Here is a 20,715-nt window from a genome sequence, read left to right as displayed (position 1 = left end):
AAAACCTGCAGATCATGAATGCGGAGTCTTAGTTTTCTAAGAATCTACTCCACCAACTGGTAAATTGTTTGACATGTGGTAATATAATTTATGCCAAAAACAGTGAGTAATATGGTTAGTCATATTGGACTGCTATTATTGTGAACACTACTGTATGTTACAAATATGTATGACTATTCAATATCTGATAAATAATAGTGACCTGCTGCATCAATAACTCCTAGAACAATTCCAGAAGGCAAATCTGCATTTCCAAAACAAGACATTAATTCTGTGCACATAGCCGAGTGTGGGCTGGATGGATTTTCTACACGCTGTTGTGAAACATTTCGCCATATCTTAAAATGGAATTTTATCATATTGAACAGGTCACACCTATCAGCCGAAAACTGACCTGACGTGTTTGTAGCAGACCAGTCACATTAATAACAGTTTTTACATGGTGCCAACCTGCCCCTATAACATTTACATTTATGTGTTGTTATTTAAATAAAAAGAAAAAAGAAACACAATTTCCCATTAGACGTTCCACAGGAAAAAAATAAGTTGGAATTGTTTTGACAGCTTTTTCTGTGGCTGCAGCTGTGGGGAATTGTATAAAAGGGAAACAAATACCCAGTGCCCCATTTCTTGGTGGGAGCTATGAAGCAACTTAAAACCATCCAGTCCTACCGTATTTAGCAGTATGTGGTGGTATTATTTGGGGCTGCTTTGTATTCCAGCAATGAAAATGCGAGAAAACATTGCATTATACTCAGACCAATGTCAGTGGCATATCTTGGGTGGGGACATGTGCCCCGGATGCAGCTGTCAGTGGGGCGCCTGATGCGGTGGTCCAAGGTGTCTCCCTGGTGGCTGCATTTTGCTGCCCCCATAGTGGGACTCGGCTGTTCAGATACAAGTACCATTGAAGCCCTGACTACCAGCCCTTCAGGAACAGGGAGACATCACCAGCGTGTTCAGGTCAGCTGATTACGCTGATGTCCGCTTATGCTGATGTCAGTTGCCGGTGCCACAGAAGTGGCTAACATCATTGGTGGTAAGCGACCAGTGGAGCTGAAGACACTAAAGATGCATTGTAATTAGGGAAGGAATGAAGAAATTTGAGGAAAAAGTATGTGGGGGAGAGAATGTAGGGGAATGTATACGGATACAGTATGAGGAGAGAGGGGGGAATGCATACAAATATAGTATGGGGAATAATGGGGGGAGGTCATATAAACAGAGTATTGGGAGCAACAGGGGGGTGTTTGAGGACTGTATGGGAAGTGAGGGAGTAAATTTAAGGACACAGTATGGGGAGTAAAGGGGAAAGATGGGTGTGGACACAGTATAAGGAGTTGAGGGGGATGGGTGTAAACATAGTATGGATATGGAAGGGGGGAATGTATTCAAATACAGTATAAGGAGGAAGGGAGAAATATATGTGGACACAACATGGAAAGTACAGGGGCAATGTATGCGGACACAGTATAAGGAAGGAGGGAGGAATGTATGTAGACACAGTATAAGGAGGGAGGGAGGAATGTATGCGGACAAAGTATAAGGAGATAGGGGAGATGAGACTAAGGGGTACTTTGCACGCTGCGACATCGCAAGCCGATGCTGCGATGCCGAGTGCGATAGCCCCCGCCCCTGTCGCAGCTGCGATATCCTTGTGATAGCTGCCGTAGCGAACATTATCGCTACGGCAGCTACACATGGACTCACCTGCCATGCGACGTCGCTGTGGCCGGCGACCCGCCTCCTTATTAAGGGGGCAAGTTGTACGGCGTCACTGCGACGTCACACGGCAGGCGGCCAATAGGAGCGGAGGGGCGGAGATGAGCGGGATGTAAACATCCCGCCCACCTTCTCCCTTCCGCATATCCTACAGGAGCCGCGGTGACGCCGGTAGGAGATGTTCCTCGCTCCTGCGGCTTCACACACAGCGATGTGTGCTGTTGCTGGAGCGAGGAACAACATCGGACCATTGCGTCAGCGTATTTATGGATTACGCCGACGCAACACCGATGATATGATTACGACGCTTTTGCGCTCGTTAATCGTATCATCTAGGCTTTACACACTACGATGTCGCCTGCGATGCCGGATGTGCGTCACTTTCAATTTAACCCCACCGACATCGCACCTGCGATGTCATACTGTGCAAATTACCCCTTAGTCTGGAGGTAGTGAGGACACAGTATGGGATTAGAAAAATGTGAAGATGCACAGAATAGAGACTGGATAGTGTATGTGTGGGTGGGGGGCCGGGGCGGTGTGGAGTGAGGGCAGCATGGGGGTACAGTATGAAGCTATAGCAAGGGGGGGACAGTATGTTGGGGTAGTGTGAGGAGGGGGCACAGTATAGAGACTAGGCAGTATAAGGGAACAGAGTGTGAGAGCACAGTGTGAAGATGGGGATCAATATGGATAGGAGAGGGCAGTGTGGAGGACATTAGAGGGACAGTATGCATTGTATTTTGTGCATGGAACACAGTGAGGAGCAATTATTTATTCAGGGGCACAGTGTAGGGCAGTTATTTTTATATACAGTGAGGAAAATACAGTAAGTATTTGATAAACTGCTGATTTTGTAAGTTTTCTGACCTGGGAACTTTGCTTTCTAATAAATTGGTGAACGAAGGACAATCTCTTGTTTATAATCCTCTCTTTTTATGTCTTTCAGGTTTCCATTTGTAGACTACGTCAAGTTTCCCATTGCCTTCCAATATGCTCGGTACGCAAGTCGAGCCTATTTGAGCGTCCAACCTGCTGGATTCCAGTACCGAGCATCACTAAATATAAAAACAATAAATACAAATCGCCTAGGGAAAAAGCTGCGGATAGATAACAATAAATACTTCATCTTCTAAAATAATTTATATTAAGTCAATCTGCATAAAGAAGTTATAAAACTAATGTAATATCTATAAGGACACAATGTTTGCCGGTGTAAATCGTGAACAGCTGTAGCTCAAGTGTTTAATCCTGTCTCTTTCATTAGGAGTAAAACGATCTAGTTGCGATCATAGGCAGCCTGAAAAGCGTCTTCCGGAGCAGAAACAAGAGCATCGCAAACACTAATTTAATATAATAGGTATACAGGATGCAAATGACCAGCCACAACCGGCCGACTCATATATTAATACACAATTCTGTGAAGCAAACATGGAACTGGAATGAAAGAATTAAGATCACATGAAACTTTTGAGTTAATGAACAGGGTCTTTAAGTGCTCATTTAATTCAAACAGCTGTTTGTTAATGCCGTAAGCGGTGTCATAAACTGCGGAAATACAGTTAAGTGCAAGACACTAGTTAATGCTATAAAGCAACACATGCTCTAATATTAAAGGAGTTTAATGGGATTAATACAGAATAAAGCATTAACTCCCTGTTATAATAGCTCAGAGCTGCAGGGCAAATTCTGCCTCAAAACAACTTTGTAGACAAATCTATAGAAAGTAAAGTCACACTGTACAGCAAATCATGACATTTTTTATTCTTTGCCAAGAAGTGGAACCCTGATACGCTCACATCTGTTCCAATCACACGTTGGATAAAATCACAGTTTTCTAAAGTCCTAAATAACTAAAAATGTGGAACCCCTACAAGTTACCATCTGCCGATACTACATCTTCAAGGCGATACCCCAAAGTAAAATGTGTATACACAGAAGAGAAACCCAAACATTACGGTTCTGTGCAGACAGTTTTATTCAGTAAGAATATTTATATGATTAATAAATTAGAGGGGTTGGAAGAAAAAACATGGCTGCTTTCTTCTAGAAGCATCCTGACTTAGTTCCTTCACTGTATTCCTATAAATTAATGCGAAACCCTGTAAAATAATAGGCTAAACAATATGTCAAAAAGCAGAAAGCATTCATTTTCAAGAAATAACAATTCCAATTTATAAAAGTGTTTTTGACAGTTTTCTGGCCTATAACACCATTAAACATTGCAAATTTTTCGCACAACTCGAAGTTAAACACAAAGAAATTCCAACATTTGGTATTTTTACCCCGATCCCGGCCAGTTTGGCAAAATGGGTAAAGCATGGGTGGTGCAGGCTCAGCTCGCCCTTCTAATTTATCAAAATTGAGGCCACCTGGTGGTGTAAATTGCACCAATAATGTACTGTAATGTAGATTTCTCATGAGCTGCGCCTATGCTCTGGAACACACTACCAAGAGCAATCCGATTAATTCCCAACATCCACACCTATAAGCGGGTCCTTAAAACTCATTTCTTTAGACTAGTCTATCACCTCACTGCCCTGATCTAGTCTAGTCCCTTTCTGCCTTTCATAACAAAAAATTTAATTCCAATTCTTGTCTCCTGTACATGTATAAATTCTGGCCAATGACGGGTTCATGCAGATGCTTTTGAATACCCTATTAAATCGATGGCTGGACCATATATAACAAGCTTTTCTCCCCCCCATTCACCTTTTGTGCCTCCCCTATTTCCTCATAGACTGTAGCTTACGAGCAGGGCCCTCACTCCCCTTGGTATCTTAATTTTGTTTTTTTGTATTGTCTCAAATTGTCTGTACATGTCCCCTCTGAATTGTAAAGCGCTGCGGAATATGTTGGAGCTATAGAAATAAAACTTTATTATTTATTATTATTACTCCACTCCCTGCACTCCAGTTGCAAAATACACATAATTTATTAGGTGGAGCAATGCAGTTTCATTGAGTGACAAATATTGTGAAGAGTAAATCCTCCATTATAATAATACGTTTTCTTATTATAATGGAGGGCTTTACTCTTCACAATATTTGTCACTCACTGAAGAGAACCTGCTTTTCGAAGGAGTAATGAAACTGCATTGCTCCACCTAATAAATTATGTGTATTTTGCAACTGGAGTTTTTATCCTTTAATAGCGGGTCTCTCCTTGCCCATATATGTAGGTTTTAAAATCCAGAGAGAGGCAGCAAGAGAGAGAAGGACCCAATACAATGAGATTGCCGTGACGTAGCTACAGGACAGGCATGAAAATGGCCATTTTGATATGCAAAACATATCGGGTTTTTTTTTCGTTTTTTAGTAGTTGAAAGCTTCAGCATGTAAGTCTTCTGTCTGTTTGCTAATTAAAAAGGTTGTCTATGACTTTAACAATAATGACCTGTCTTTCGGAGGTGGAGGTGCAACATTTGGTACCCTCACCGATGTTTTGGAGGTTAATAGAAGGGTGTCATAGATGCCTCCCCATTACTATCTTAGGGCTTGATGGCAGATGTGATTTTTTTACAAAACACAGCTGTCATCAACTTCATATATTTCCCTCATTGCCACTGCAACAGGGCAATCGAGAAGAGAAGGGTAAAGCACCTGATTTGGCATATCTAATGGATGCGCCACTCCAGAGGCGTCTGCATGCTGCTATTTCAATCTGGGAGGTTCCAACAACCATGGCTCTTCCAACCCTGATAAATACCAGCCCCCAGTTGTCAGCTTTACTTTGGCCGGTGATCAAAATGGGGCGGCCCACACCATTTTTTTTTATTATTATTATTTATATAAATAATTGAAAAAAACAGAGTGGGATTATATTATAAAACGTGACAAAGAACTGCGGCGTCAGAGACGCACTGACAGAGCTGCAGCTTTGATGTCAGTGAGTTCACCTGAGGTCACAGCTGGGGTTTCCATAGTACCCCAGCTGTGACATCAGGTGAACTTTTTGAAGTCCATCCTATATTACTGGACAGCTTCAAGTCCAGTCATGAACCTAAATTTTCTTTTTTTTAAAGTCTGTCTGGACCCGCCTAACCTGATCATCTGTGGTTCATCCATCTCTAGTAATAATGAGAAATGACACAGAAAAAATAATGAACAACACTTACTGGAATTTATTCAATACTTCATACAAAAGACTTTGTATGGAGAAACTAGTCACATGCATTGCTCAAGTGTGATTTATACACATTATTTCACACAAACACTCTTCAAATCCGTCTGAGCTTAAATGTCTTCCATAAATTTTATACTGGATTCAGGTCATGTGATTGGCTTGAGCATTCTAGAAGCTTAATGTTCTCTTTCTGAAACAATTGTTTCCTTGTCTGTGTGCTTAGTATCATTGTCTTGCTGAAACGTCCACCCTCATTTCATCTTCATCATCCTGGCAGATGGCAGCACATTTTTATTAAGAATGTCTTGGAAGATTTGTCCATTCATTCTCAGTTCAAGTATATTAAATTTTCCAGTGCTATATGCTGAAAAACAGTCCCACACCATGATGTTCCCACCTCCAAATGTTACTGGTGGTATGGTGTTAAGAGCCTCCAAACATGGTGTGTATTATGGCAGCTAAAGAGTTCAATTATGTCCCCATCTGACCAATACTCTCCCAGTATTTCTCAGGCTTGTCTAAATGTTGTTAAGCCAACTTTAAACATGGTTGAACAATCGTTTTGTTTAGCAATCAAGTTTTGTGTGGTGAATGTGCATTACTCATTGTTTTCTGTGAAACAACTGTATCTGCTGATTCCAGGTCTTTCTGTAGTTCTCCACAGGTGATTTTTGACTCTTGGACAACTCTTCTGATAATTCTTTTCACTCTTCTGTCTGAAATCATGCAAGCAGCACCTGGTCACGGCCAGTTTATATGATATTATGTTCTTTCCACTTCTGGATTATGGCCCCAACAGTGCTCACTGGAATCTTCAGTAGTTAAAAAGGCGGTTCATGCTTGGTAGCCCTCCAATGTGGCTGAATTACAATAATTCTGCAAAGATGAGTGGGCCAAAATTCCTCAAGAACATTGTAAAAGACTAATTGCCAGTTATCGCAAACGCTTGATTGCAGCTGACGCTGCTAAGGGTGGCACAACCATTTATTAGGTTTAGGGAGCAATCACTTTTTGACACAAGACCGGGTAGGTATGGATTCCTTTTTCCCTTAATAATAAAGATAATAATTTATAAATTGCACTTTGTGTTTACTTGTGTTATCTGTGTCTAATATTTAAATTTGGTTTGTGATCTGAAACATTTAAGTGTGACAAACATGCAAAAGTATAAGAAATCAGGAAGGGGCACACACTTTTTCACACCACTGTATTTGCATACATAGACACACACTGTACATACACGCAATTATATATGTATAAGTTACATGTATATACAGTAGATGGCTATTACTGCTGTATGTTGGGGAGGGGAGGACTAGGTTACACAGTATATCACAAAAGTGAGTACACCCCTCATGTTTTTGTAATTTTTTTATTATATCTTTTCATGGGACAACATTGAAGATACTGTATGACACTTTGATACAATATAAAGTAGTCCGTGTGCAGCTTGTATAACAGTGTAAATTTGATGTGCCCCCTAAATAACTTAACACACAGCCATTAATGTCTGAACCACTTATTGCAGCACAGTGGATCAATGGTTAGCACTGTAGTCTTACAGCCCTTGGGTCCTGGGTTCAAATCCCACCAATGACAACATCTGTAAGGAGTTTGTACAGTTGAAACCAGAAGTTTACATATACTGGCTACAAAGACACTTATACATGTTTTTCTCACTATATAACATGAAATCAAAATAAACCTTTCTAGTTTTAGGTCAATTAGGAACCAAAATTATTTATATATTCCAAATGCCAGAATAATGAGAGAGAGAGAGAGAATGTTTTAAGGCATTTTTATTACTTTCTTCAATGTCAATAGTTTACATACATTTCATTATTATAGTATTTGGTATCATTGGCCTTAAACTGTATTACTTGGGTCAATTGGTGTGGCTATCCTTCCACAAGCTTCGCACAATAGTTGGCAGGAATTTGGGCCCATTCCTCCTTACAGAACTGGTGTAACTGAGCCATGTTTGTAGGTCACCTTGCTCACACCTGCCTTTTCAGCTTTGGCCATAAATTTACAATAGGAATGAGATCAGGGCTTTATGATGACCACTGCATTGTCATCACTGCTATTGACTTTGTTATCCTTAGGCTGGGTTCACACATAGCGACAGCGACAACGACGTCGGTGTTACGTCACCATTTTCTGTGACGTAACAGCGACCTTGTAAGTCGCTGTTATGATCACTGCTTAGCTGTCAAATACAGCGACGCAGCAGCGATCATAACATCGCTACATGTGCAGAGAGCAGGGAGCCGCGCACACTGCTTAGCGCTGGCTCCTTGCTCTCCTAGCTACAGTACACATCGGGTTAATTAACCCGAGGTGTACTGCAGCTACATGTGCAGAGATCAGGGAGCCGCGCACACTGCTTAGCGCTGGCTCCTTGCTCTCCTAGCTACAGTACACATAGGGTTAATTAACCCAATGTGTACTGCAGCTACATGTGCAGCGATCAGGGAGCCGCGCACACTGCTTAGCGCTGGCTCCTTGCTCTCCTAGCTACAGTACACATCGGGTTAATTAACCCGATGTGTACTGCAGCTACATGTGCAGAGAGCAGGGAGCCGCGCACACTGCTTAGCGCTGGCTCCTTGCTCTCCTAGCTACAGTACACATCGGGTTAATTAACCCGATGTGTACTGCAGCTACATGTGCAGAGAGCAGGGAGCCGCGCACACTGCTACACTGCTTAGCGCTGGCTCCTTGCTCTCCTAGCTACAGTACACATCGGGTTAATTAACCCGATGCGTACTGCAGCTACATGTGCAGAGAGCAGGGAGCCGCGCACACTGCTTAGCGCTGGCTCCTTGCTCTCCTAGCTACAGTACACATCGGGTTAGTTAACCCGATGTGTACTGCAGCTACATGTGCAGAGAACAGGGAGCTACACAAACTGCTTAGCGCTGGCTCCCTGCACTCCTAGCTACAGTACACATCGGGTTAATCACCTGATGTGTACTGCAGCTACATGTGCAGAGAGCAGGGAGCCGGCACTGGCAGCAAGAGCGGTGGAGGCTGGTAACGAAGGTAAATATCGGGTAACCAGGGAAAGGGCTTCCCTTGGTTACCCGATGTTTATCTTGGTTACAGCTTACCGCAGCTGCCAGATGCCGGCTCCTGCTCGCTTCATTTCGTTGCTCTCTCGCTGTCACACACAGCGATCTGTGCATCACAGCGGGAGAGCGCCTTTGAAGAAAACGAACCAGGGCTGTGTGTAACGAGCAGCGATCTCACAGCAGGGGCCAGATCGCTGCTCAGTGTCACACACAGCGAGATCGCTAATGAGGTCACTGATGCGTCACCAAAACCGTGACGTAGCACCGATTTCGGTAGCGATCTCGCTATGTGTGAAGCACCCCTTCAGCCACTTTGTAAACGATTTGGCAGTATGTTTAAGGTCAATGTCTATTTGGAAGGCTGATTTCCACCCAAGCTCTAAGTTCCTGGCTGATGTCTTGACCTGTTGCTTCAGTATTGCCACATAATCTTCTTTCCTCATGATGACATCTATTTTGTGTAAAGTGCACCAGTTTCTCCTGCAGCAAAACAACCCCCCGACATGATACTGCCATCCCCGTTTCACAGTTGGGATGGTGTTCTTAGGCTTCAAAGCTTCTTCCTATTTCCTCCAAATGTAACGATGCTCATTATGGCCTTAACAGTTCAATTTTAGTTTCGTCAGACCACAGGAAATGTTTCCAAAAATTAAAGTATTTGTTCCTGTGTGCATTTGCAAACATTAATCTGAATTTTTTATGTTTCCTTTGGAGTAATGGCTTCTTCCTGGCAGTGTACGTTGATACCGTACTCGCTTCACTGTGCAAAATGACTGTTATGCATGGAGTAAAATATGTCAATTCATAATGCGTGACACACGCGATCAGACCAATTGGCGCCTGATGCACTACCAAAAACACCATAAAAAAGTGGGAAACACTGGGGACACAATACAGCGGAGGTCCCTGCCGCTAAGGAGAGGGGTGAGAGGGCACCTCTTGCACTCACCTCAAGCTGACTCCTGAGCTCCTAATGTCCCTATACAGGTTCTTTCAACCTGTCGGCGAGCAGGGTACCTGGGTCCGTCAGTAGGCCGACGAGTACACTAGACTCACCACTAAACTAATAAACACGGAGAGAAAGGAAAGACAGACAGGGGAATAAACAGTAGGAAACAAAACACCAAACTTCACCATAACAGACAAACTCAATAGTATCAGGTGGATGGGCACAGGAGAAAACCTCAGCAGATCCTTCCACCAGGCTGGACAAAATAGAAATGATTCTAACAGAAGAAGGCACACCACATTTACACTGTTATACAAGCTGTACACTGACTACTTTAAATTGAATCAAAGTGTCAGATCTTCAGTGTTGTCCCGTGAAAAGAAATAAAAAAAAATTAACAAAAATATGAGGAATGCACTCACTTTTGTACATATACGGTATCGCACTGAAGACATGAACATTTTCCAACATTTTGACAAGACTGAGTGTTATGATCCGGAACCATGGAAGACCACCACAAATCATTGGTAAAAGGTGACAAGAGCATTGGCAACTAATCTGGCCGCCATCCCCTTACTAACCATCACAACTAGAAGTAGCCGAGGGGTGAACTAACATCCTGTGCACCGCGAACCCAGCCGGAGAACTAACTATCCTAAAGGAAGGAAAGATAAATAACTCTCTGCCTCAGAAAATAGACAAGAATAGCAAGCCCCCCACATTCAAAGACTGCGGTGATATAGGAAAAACACAATACACAGATAGATGACAGGATTAGCAAAACGTGAGGCCCCCACTGACTAAAATAGGAAAGGACAGGAAAGGGACTGATGGTGGCCAGAGTAAAACCCTGCAAAATTCCAAATTCCTGATAGTACAAAAAGGCCCTCAGATCGCACGATCTGAACTCCGTCCTATACCAGGTGCTTTTGTCATACCAATGAACAGAAAACAAGAATCATAACAAATTCAACAAGCCACAAACACATGGACCCAAAGGAGCTATACTCCAAACAGAACTGCAGGGAGTTCTCCAGCCAAGCAACTGAGAGGGAAAATCCCTGCATGCAAATAAACTGAAAACAACCACAGCAAATGACAAACCCAGATAAGAGCAAAAGAACCAAACAATAAATAAAGAGCAACCACTTATCTGGGGTAGATGTGGTGTGGAGCAGAATGAAGCAGGCTGGTGATACAAAGAACTGACATACGGCATAGCCTCCTATCAGACCAGGATTTAAATAAGCAGAGAGTTAGCAAAGGAAACGCCCATTGCACAACACACCTGGTCGAAGTCCAAACCATTCCTGGCCACCAGAGGGAGCCTCACAGCAGCCAAAACATAACTAACATTCACAACAGTACTTCCCCCCCCTTGAGGAGGGGTCACCGAACCCTCACCAACGCCACCGGGTCGCGCAGGATGAGCATGATGGAAGGCGCAAACCAACCTGTCTGCATGAATGTCAGAAGCCACAACCCAAGAGTTATCCTCCTGCCCATAACCCTTCCATTTCACAAGGTACTGAAGCTGACGCCTACTGCGACGGGAATCCAGAATTTTTTCAACCTCATACTCCAGATCCCCTTGTACCAAAACAGGGTCAGGAGGCGCTGCTGCAGGAACTGTTGGCTCCACATGTTTCTTCAACAAGGACTTATGGAAGACATTGTGAATCTTAATGACGCAGGCAGAGTCAAACAGAAAGATACAGGGTTGATAATCTCTGAAATCTTATAAGGTCCAATAAATCTGGGCTTAAATTTAGGAGATGGAACTCTCATAGGAATATTTTTAGAGGACAACCACACCATGTCCCCTACTTTAAACCGGGGACCAACAGTCCGACGCCGGTTGGCAAACTTTTGGGCAGTTTCTTGGGACTGAAACAATTTATCCACTACCTGCCCCCAAATCTGCTGCATTCTGTTGACCACCGAATCCACCCCTGGACAGTCAGATGCCTCAAGCTGCCATGAGAGGAACCTAGGGTGATACCCAAAATTGCAGAAAAAGGGGGACACCAATGTGGTAGAGCTAGCTCTATTGTTAAGGGCAAACTCAGCCAAAGGCAAAAATGAAACCCAGTCATCCTGATCCGCAGAAACAAAACACTGTAAATAGGTCTCCAGGGTCTGGTTAGCCCTTTCAGTCTGACCGTTGGTCTGAGGATGAAACGCCGAGGAGAAAGACAGCTGAACACCCAAATTGGAGCAAAAAATCCTCCAAAACCTGGATACAAACTGCACCCCTCTGTCAGAAACAATGTTTTCGGGAATACCATGCAAACGAACAACATGTTGGAAAAACAAAGGCACCAACTCTGATGAAGACGGCAACTTAGATAGGGGAACCAAGTGGACCATCTTGGAGAATCTGTCACAGATCACCCAAATCACAGTCATTTTCTGAGAGACGGGAAGCTCTGAAATAAAATCCATAGAGATGTGCGTCCAAGGTTTCTTAGGTACAGGCAAAGGCAATAATAGCCCACTAGAACGTGAACAACAGGGCTTGGACGTAGAACAAACTCCACATGACTGCACAAAACGACGGACATCCCGGGACAGGGAAGGCCACCAAAAAGAGCATCTCACAAGATCCCGAGTACCAAAAATGCCAGGATGACCCGCCAAAAAGGAGCAATGAACCTCAGAGACAACTTGGTCTCTCCATTGGTCTGGGACAAACAGTTTCCCTGTAGGACAACTCTCAGGTTTATCCCACTGAAATTCCGCCAGTGCCAACCGCAGATCAGGCAAAATAGCCGAGAAAACTACACCATCATTCAGGATAGTAGACGGTTCGACAACCTCCAAAGAGTCAGCGCAGAAACTCCTGGAAAGGGCATCGGCCTTAACATTCTTGCTGCCCGGCAAAAAAGAGACCACAAAATTAAACCGGGTAAAAAACAAAGCCCACCTGGCCTGCCGAGGATTCAACCTCTTGGCCGATTCCAGATAGATGAGATTCTTGTGGTCCGTAAGCACCACAACTTGATGCCTAGCCCCCTCCAACCAATGCCTCCACTCTTCAAATGCCCACTTCATAGCCAATAATTCCCGGTTCCCTACATCATAATTCCGTTCAGAAGGAGCAAACTTCCGAGAGAAAAAGGCACAGGGCTTAAGTTTACCCGAAGTAGCGTCTCGTTGAGACAGAACAGCACCTGCTCCCAATCTCTGAGGCATTGATGTCAACTTGAAATGGGCAAGACACATCAGGTTGCTGCAGGACTGGGGCAGAAGTGAATCGCCTTTTAAGCTCCTGGAAGACCACAATTGCCTCTGGGGTCCAATGCTCAGCATCAGCTCCCTTCTTTGTCAAATCTGTCAGAGGTTTGACAATGGCAGAAAAATTGGCTATAAATTTACGGTAAAAATTAGCAAACCCCAAAAACCACTGCAGGGATTTTAGAGAAGTCGGTTGCACCCAGTCGTAAATAGCCTGAACCTTAACCGGGTCCATTTCGATAGCGGAGGGAGACAAGATGAAGCCCAAAAAGGAAAACCTTTGCACCCCAAAGAGGCACTTTGACCCCTTAACGTACAGTGCATGATCCTTAAGTATCTGAAAAACAGCCCATACTTGCCCAACATGAGAGTCCCAATCATCAGAAAAAATCAAGATATCCAAATACACAATCAAAAATTTACCAATAAGTTCCCGAAAAATATCATCATGAAGGCCTGGAAGACGGAGGGTGCATTAGTGAGCCCAAAAGGCATCACTAGGTACTCAAAATGTCCCTCAGGAGTATTAAAAGCCGTCTTCCATTCATCACCCTCCTTAATACGGATGAGATTATACGCACCCTTGAGATCCAGTTTCGTAAACCATTTGGCACTCTTCACTCTAGAGAACAGATCAGACATCAGAGGCAAAGGGTACTGATATTTGACCGTAATTTTATTAAGAAGACGGTAATCAATACAAGGCCTCAATGAACCATCTTTCTTAGCAACAAAGAAGAAGCCGGCACCCAAAGGAGAAGATGAGGGCCGAATGTGCCCCTTCTCCAATGATTCCCTGATGTATGACCGCATGGCATCATGTTCGGGCACAGACAAGTTGAAAATCCGCCCCTTGGGAAATTTGCAACCAGGCACCAACTCAATGGCACAGTCACAGTCCCGGTGTGGGGGCAGAGAATCAGATTCCTGGTCATTAAATACATCACGGAAATCAGACAGGAAGGCCGGAACATCAACTGCCTGAGCAGACGTGGACGACGCAGAAAGGTCCAGATGCAAACCTTGACAACCCCAACTAGCTACTGACAAGGATCTCCAGTCAAGAACTGGATTATGGGTCTGCAACCACGGAAATCCCAGTACCAAGGTATCCTGTAGATTATGCAATACTAAAAATGTACAAGTTTCCTGATGCGCTGGTGCAACTCTCATAGGCACCTGGGTCCAAAATTGGGGTTTATGTTCTGCCAAAGGGGTAGCATCAATGCCCCTTAAAGGAATAGGAGTTTGCAAAGAAACCATGGGGAAACCACAATCCCTAGCAAACCCAAAATCCATCAAATTGAGCGCTGCCCCTGAGTCCACAAAGGAAAATGCAGAAAAGGAAGACAATGAGTAAATCAATGTGACAGACAAAAGAAACTTTGGTTGCAAAGAACCCACAGTAACAGAAGTAGCCAATCTCCTTTCACGTTTAGGGCAGACATAGATGTTATGAGAAGCGTCTCCACAATAGAAGCACAGTCTATTCTTCCATCTGAACCCCTGCCGACTAGCATTAGAAAGGACCCTATCACACTCCATAGGCTCCAAATTCTGTTCCACAGGCACAAAACCAGCAGGTATCTTCCTGCGCTCACGTAAACACCTGTCAATCTGAATGGCCAAGGTCATAGAGGCATCAAGACCAGAAGGGACGGGAAATCCTACCATTACATCCTTCACAGAATCAGCAACACCCTTCCGAAAAAGAGCTGCAAGCGCATCATTATTCCATTTGGTAAGGACCGCCCACTTTCTAAATTTCTGGCAAAATGTGTCTGCAGAATCCAAACCCTGAGTTAAGGACAACAAGAATTTTTCTGCTTGGTCTACAATATTGGGTTTGTCATATAATAAACCCAAGGCCTGAAAAAAGATGCTAAAGAGAAGGCCCAGTCCTGAGGGTCACCACGCAGTAAGGAAATGACAATCTTAACCTGCTGTATGGGATTCCCTGAGGACTTAGGGCGCAGGTCAAAAAATAATTTACAATTATTTTTGAAGCTCAAAAATCTCGACCTAACGCCCGAAAAAAATTCAGGAATGGGAATCTTAGGCTCTGCAAGGGGAGTCTGTGCAAGATAAGACTCTATACGACGAACCTTAGCATCAAGATGAGCAACACGCTCACCCAATTCATCCATGCTAGAAAAAAGAAATCTTCCACGGAACCCAAAGAAGAAGAGGAAAAACACCAAAAAAAAAAAAAAAAAAAACATTTTCTCACCAGACTTTTTTTTTTTTTTTTTTTTCTTCCTTCCCTCTTAAGAGTACACTTTAAATTTGCTGGCCGGATGTACTGTTATGATCCGGAACCATGGAAGACCACCACAAATCATTGGTAAAAGGTGACAAGAGCATTGGCAACTAATCTGGCCGCCATCCCCTTACTAACCATCACAACTAGAAGTAGCCGAGGGGTGAACTAACATCCTGTGCACCGCGAACCCAGCTGGAGAACTAACTATCCTAAAGGAAGGAAAGATGAATAACTCTCTGCCTTAGAAAATAGACAAGAATAGCATGCCCCCCACATTCAAAGACTGCGGTGATATAGGAAAAACACAATACACAGATAAATGACAGGATTAGCAAAACGTGAGGCCCCCACTGACTAAAACAGGAAAGGACAGGAAAGAGACTGATGGTGGCCAGAGAAAAACCCTGCAAAATTCCAAATTCCTGATAGTACAAAAAGGCCCTCAGATCGCACGATCTGAACTCCGTTCTATACCAGGTGCTTTTGTCATAGCAATGAACAGAAAACAAGAATCATACCAAATTCAACAAGCCACAAACACATGGACCCAAAGGAGCTATACTCCAAACAGAACTGCAGGGAGTTCCCCAGCCAAGCAACTGAGGGGGAAAATCCCTGCATGCAAATAAACTGTAAATAAGCACAGCAAATGACAAACCCAGATAAGAGCAAAAGAGCCAAACAATAAATAAAGAGCAAACACTTATCTGGGGTAGATGTGGTGTGGAGCAGAATGAAGCAGGCTGGTGATACAAAGAACAACTGATATCCGGCATAGCCTGCTATCAGACCAGGATTTAAATAAGCAGAGAGTTAGCAAAGGAAACGCCCATTGCACAACACACCTGGTCCAAGTCCAAACCATTCCTGGCCACCAGAGGGAGCCTCCCAGTAGCCAAAACATAACTAACATTCACAACAACTGAGTTTCATAGAACATTTTTTAACCCATCGCATTAAAGTAAAGGCCGCTTTACATGCAACGACATTGCTAACGTGATGTCGTTGGGGTCACAGAATTCGTGACGCACATCCGGCCTCATTAGCGATGTTGTTGCGTGTGACACGTACGAGCGACTACTAATGAGCAAAAATACTCACCTTATCATTGCTCATTGACATGCTGTCCAGTCCCCAAATATCGTTGCTGCTACAGGTACGATGTTGTTCTTCGTTCCTGCGACAGCACACATCGCTATGTGTGACACCGCAGAAACGAGGAACCTCACCTTACCTGCGGCCGCCGTCAATGAGGAAGGAAGGAGGTGGGCGGGATGTTACGGCCCGGTCATCTCCGCCTCTCCGCTTCTATTGGGCGGCCGCTTATTGATGTCGCTGCGACACCAAACGAACTGCCCCTTTAGAAAGGAGGCGGTTCATTATCACAGCGACATCGCTAGGCAGGTAAGTAGTGTGACGGGTCCGAGCGATGTTGTGCGCCACGGGCAGCGATTTGCCCGTGATGCACAACCGATGGGGGCGCGTACGCACGCTAGCGATCTCGCTAGCGAGATCGCAGCGTGTAAAGCGGCCTTAAGGTTAATAATATAACTTTCATTATAAAACCTTTACGTTTACTCAAAAAAGGCTGGCGCAAAAATGAATACACCCCACATCAAAACCTACTCCATCTAGTATTTTGTATGACTTCCATGATATTCAAGGACAGCACCAAGTATTTTAGCATGGAATGAACAAGCTGGTGAGATATTGCAACATCTATCTTTTTCCATTCCTCAAGACCAACCTCTTTTGGTTGGGTTCAAATCAACTGAATCACTTTCACCTTGTTCTTCAGGAATGCAACAAATGTGTGTTTTGGATCAATCATGCTGAAAAAGTGCACATCTACCAAGGGCATATAGTGATTGTAGCATCTTCTGTTTCAATATAGCAGTGAATTCATGATGCTATCAATGAAATGTAGCTCCCCAGCAGCAGTATGCAGCCATACATAAGTATACTGCCACCAGTTTCACTGCAGGCATCACATATTTAGAAACATTTACATAAAAATGATGTGGTCTATCTTGCCTAATAATTATGTAAACAGTGTATATATACAGTGCTCTGCATAAATGAGAACACCATCATTTTTATGGATATTTTCCAACTCGAAACTGTATAAACCTGAATTCCTATTGGACAAAGCAGATCAGGTGATGTGTTTTTGTGTAATGAGGAAGGGTGTTGCCTAAGGATATCAAGACTTCAAAATGGGCCAAAAAAGAGATTTAACAGACTGTGAAAAGTAAAAAAATTGTTATAACTCTTTCACCGAGATAAAGCACTCTAGTGTGGCACCCCAGTGGTCCTGGGAGCCACAGTGGTGTTGTTCTCCTTACTGGGAGCAATGCCATGCTTGGAAACAGTGGGGAAATCTCTGCCAGGTACACTAACATGCAACACCACTTCCTTCTACAGACTAGTAGGGGGAGCTCATAACCTGTGTTGAAGGGAGCCTCTCTGGACATACTAACTTGGAGGTGGATTTAGGGAGTAATATGAAGACAGACCTCAGAACAGTAGTACGAAGCAAAGAGAACGGTCGCTGTCTGAGAGCTGCTACACAGCTCTTCAGGACCAAGCACATAGAGCGGGATACCGGCATCCCAGACTACTGTGTGCTAACGGTCCAGTAGTAACACTGGAGGGCAGAGGATTCTACCTCTTCTGGTCCATCTGAAATCCGGAGGCAAAGTGGCAAGAAAGCGCCCGGGGTCGCTGCTACAGAGTGGGCCCCAGTACCGGCTTGTGCTACATGTCAGACGGAAAACAAGTTAACTGCCAAAGATTTGAGAAGAATCAAATGTGAAGCGGCAAGGAGCCCATTATCCTTCAGTGCTGTCATATTTCAGAAGTACAACCTTCCTGGAGATCCCAGAAGTACAAGGTGTTCAGTGCTCAAAGACATGGCTGAGGTAAGGCCGAAACTCGACCAACTCTAAACAAGACACAGAAGTGACACGTGCCCAAAAAAATGCAACTTTTGGTAAAAGTTAAATTTTATGATTCTGTTCAGAACATCTGGATAAGCAGTTTTTGAGGAAAAATTAAAAATAAAAAGACAACTTAAAAGTGGTGCAAAATAAATCTTAAATAAAGCACAATACTAAAACGACTCACAATACGCAAATAAGCCCAGAAGGTTGGAGAAACAACAATAACGAGTAGGGACCAAAGTGATAGAAACACATGATAAAAACTGAAGACGTTGACATATATACTCAAACTATTTACACATTTTTGGTTTATACTTACATGTTTGGGGCATTTCAGAAACTTTTTGACCTTCACATAAGCTACAAGTTATCTAGTGCCTTGGTATAGATAAGTTTAGAGTTTCCTACCCTCATCCTGTTGAAGGAGTTGGAGTAGTGGACCTTCGATCCTGGAGTATAGGTATTACAGTCATCTGATCCAGAATTGCAGGATCTAGTATTGTTTCACACCCTCATGCCATCCATGAGGACAAGATGACAGAAGATGTGAAGAAATGCTGACTCTGATCTACTCTTTGTCATCTACTTTGTGTTTGTTTCTCCTTTTATACAATGGAGACGACTCTAAGATTAATCTGAGATTTGAACATTTCCATTCTTTTCTAATGCCTGATTCACAAATTTAGCCTGTAGAACCTCCAATCTCCATGATAAGAACAGACTTAATGGCTTCCTAACTAGTCACGAAACAAGAAAGTGAGGATTTCTGCAAAGTATCTTAGCATTAACAAAAACACATCAGAATTTCTAATCGTGGGTTCTCCCCATGCGATAAATGGATTCCTAAGTCTCTGGCTGCAATTAGGTTTAGTTAAGATCTCCCCAAAATCTGCTTTTTTTCAGAGATGTAGATCTGCTAATAGCTATTGTGTTCATCTTCTCCTTCAAGCAACAGATTTCTAATGCTGTCAGATCTGTGTTCGTTTACTTAAAGCCATTGGACTCTGTGTGACCTTTGTTTGATGACACAATACTATCTTAATTCTCACATTTGTATTTCCTAAGCTGAGTTAATGAATTGTTTTTTCTTATGGGCTGTTCTAAAGTCCAAATTAAGTGTGAGATTGCATGCAGTGTGCAGCTGGTTACACTTCCACCCCCGTAGTAAACTAACATGAAAATGTGCCCATGCCAGGCTAGTCATGTATTATCATTAGATTTAATAAGCCTTTAGTAATTACAGTACATTAAGAAAGTGAGGTTAGAAGATGGCGCAAGGATATCAGCCAGGCTCCACATGGCACATCCTCGACACCAAACACAAAAATTCCTCCAAAGTTTTACGAAATTCGTAAACACACATAGAAAAGTGATCTAAGTTAATCTTACCATTTTAAAATGTTATGAGTCTTTCAAGTAAATAAAAAGCAAAACAAAATTCCCCCTTTTTTATTATTTGCGTGCACATATTGGTGGGGATTGTATTTCATTATCGGCAGCATTAAACCTTACTGAAGCACCTGCCTGTTAGGGTGGGTGCACACGATCAGGACACGCTTCATCCTGGACGCAGTGTGTCCTCTCCTGCGGGGCTGAGTGTTCTCCAAGGAGAACACTCGGTTCTGCAAGTTCTGTGAGTGTTCTCCGCAGGAGACCACAGCGATCTGTGCCCACGATCAGGGTTCGGGGGTGCTGCGGACTTCGTCTGTTTTCTCCCTGTGGAGAATACTCGCATCTCCACGGAATAAATTGACATGCTGCGGCTTGGAAAGCCACGAAGCAGGTCACTTTACGATGTGGAAAAGAGAAGCACAATGGGCGTGGGATTTCTATAAATCCCATCTACTGTGCTTCTACTGTGCAACGCAGTGTTTTGGACGCTGTATCCAAAATGTTGCTATTACTGATCATGGGCCGGTATCCATATAGCGGATTAATTCATCTTGCTGCACGTTTGGTTCACCCACATTTGTTCCTGTTCTCTTTGGGGTGTGTGTTTTCTCACTTTAAAAAGGATATTTGGTGTATCTGTCTTCATTCTAATAAATTATTACAGATTTTTCTTTTTACTTTTTGTATTTTGCAAATTGCTGACTTTGTCTTTTACATTTTATTGTGTGTTTGTCTTTTACATTTTTGCACGTTACATTGTAAGACATTTAGTTTCTTTTATATAAATGGTAATAATACATTTGGAAAGCAAAGTGCTTGCTGGCAGTATCTAAATTAATCTGTACATTCTATATACGGTGACGTAGTATGACGCAGATGGTTTTATGGCAGATAGTAACAGAAGCCTGCAGCTGCAGCACCCGTAGGGAAATGACCTCTCATCATCCATACAAAGTATATAAGAGCTCATTCAGACATTCGTACACATCGGTCCGATCTCAGGCTGCAATG

The 20,715-nt window shown here is 43.3% G+C and overlaps 1 protein-coding gene across 3 annotated transcripts in view; it reads right to left on the bottom strand.

Annotated features, from left to right (window-relative positions):
- Window positions 1-20,715, bottom strand: part of CCDC178 (coiled-coil domain containing 178) — a 705,487-nt gene that overhangs the window by 282,308 nt on the left and 402,464 nt on the right. The gene's annotated exons all lie outside the window — the stretch shown is intronic.

This window comes from Anomaloglossus baeobatrachus, chromosome 6, assembly GCF_048569485.1.
Source record: "Anomaloglossus baeobatrachus isolate aAnoBae1 chromosome 6, aAnoBae1.hap1, whole genome shotgun sequence".
NCBI classification, from domain to species: domain Eukaryota; kingdom Metazoa; phylum Chordata; class Amphibia; order Anura; family Aromobatidae; genus Anomaloglossus; species Anomaloglossus baeobatrachus.
Note: the sequence above shows the minus strand (reverse complement) of the source record. Positions and strands in the feature narration are given on the sequence as shown.